The sequence below is a fragment of the Alligator sinensis genome, unplaced genomic scaffold (assembly GCF_000455745.1).
Source record: "Alligator sinensis unplaced genomic scaffold, ASM45574v1 scaffold677_1, whole genome shotgun sequence".
Classification (NCBI taxonomy): Eukaryota; Metazoa; Chordata; order Crocodylia; family Alligatoridae; genus Alligator; species Alligator sinensis.
This window is the reverse complement of record NW_005842276.1, coordinates 721,885-723,075: the sequence shown is the minus strand read 5'-3', so window position 1 is coordinate 723,075 and position 1,191 is coordinate 721,885. Positions and strand designations below refer to the sequence as shown.

General features: G+C 36.4%; 1 protein-coding gene across 1 annotated transcript in view; it reads left to right on the top strand.

Moving 5' to 3' along the window:
* CLUL1 (clusterin like 1) overlaps positions 1 to 605 on the top strand; it is a 13,325-nt gene extending 12,720 nt beyond the window's left edge. Inside the window, 1 exon segment of the mRNA XM_025209261.1 lies at positions 532 to 605. The gene's annotated coding sequence lies outside the window, so the exon portion shown is untranslated.
* The last annotated feature ends 586 nt before the right edge of the window (positions 606 to 1,191 follow it).

Below are 1,191 nucleotides of genomic sequence, written 5' to 3'. Positions count from 1 at the left end.
AGTGGGGGCTGGTTGAGGGTGGGAAGGGATAAGAAATGGACATATGTAGAGCTGTGGAAAAATGCATACATGTTAACTCTCAGAAGAATTTCCACTAAAGAGAAATGTAACCTCAGGTTGTGTTAACTCTTCCATGAAGCCTTTCCACCCATCCCTCCTCAGGGTACTGTCACCAGAGAAGCTCCTGGTAACATGGTTCTAGAGGGGGAACTGCCAAGAACACCAGCTATAATAAAGGCTAATGGCAAACTGCCTTAGTGTTCCATAGATCTGGAATACACTCTGCAATGCACTGTGTGTGGTCATTTTTATTCTTGAACAAAGTGAAAAGAAAATGTAAATAGTTACCAAATCATAATGGGCTAAAAATAACATTTTATTCCCAGTAAGCACAGCTGTGAATGATTACATGATAGCATGGGGGACGGGGAAGAAGCGGGAGGAATCCTAGAGGATATTAAAAAAAAAATCCTACATTGTAGTATAAAACTGACAAACTGTTTTTTTTCTTAATGTTGTATGTCTACTCAGCAGGAACAAGCATCCATTTGCCTTCATGATTACACCCTCTCCCTATGACATACCACTTGTTTCTGTAACATGCTTCTTTAGTCGTAAAATGTGAACGACTCACTATGACTGTGATGACCATGGACCAGAATCTTACTTATTTTCCCTATGCGTTATGGTCTGTGAAATGTCACCCACCTAATATCCTATCCAGAATCTCTTCCTTCAGCAAAGTACTTCAAAATGTAGTGTAAAAACAACTGTTCAATGAATAGGGGCTTAAAATATTTGTATAGAAATAAAATACTAGTAAGAAGCATTTCAGTTATTCAGTATTTTGCAGTGATAAATTTGAATGTGCTATTTATTTCATTGAAGTATGTCAATTTGCAGTTAATACTTTTATGAAAGTATGCTATATTATGTGATTGTCAGCTACCTACATCTTGCAAAAACTTAAACTACTTACTCAACTTTAGCAAGTAGTCCCTGCTACCCTAAAAGCAACTACTTGCATGATGAAAACTGTGCAGGTTTGGAGTCAAAATACTTTGACTTCAAGCTTAGCTTGAATTAGTCAAGTCTGAACATATATCAAGTATTTTCTAAACAAGACTTTGTTTCTTTGTCCAGTTCATTTAAAAAATGTACTGTAGGCATTAAATGACTTTTTCTAAATCT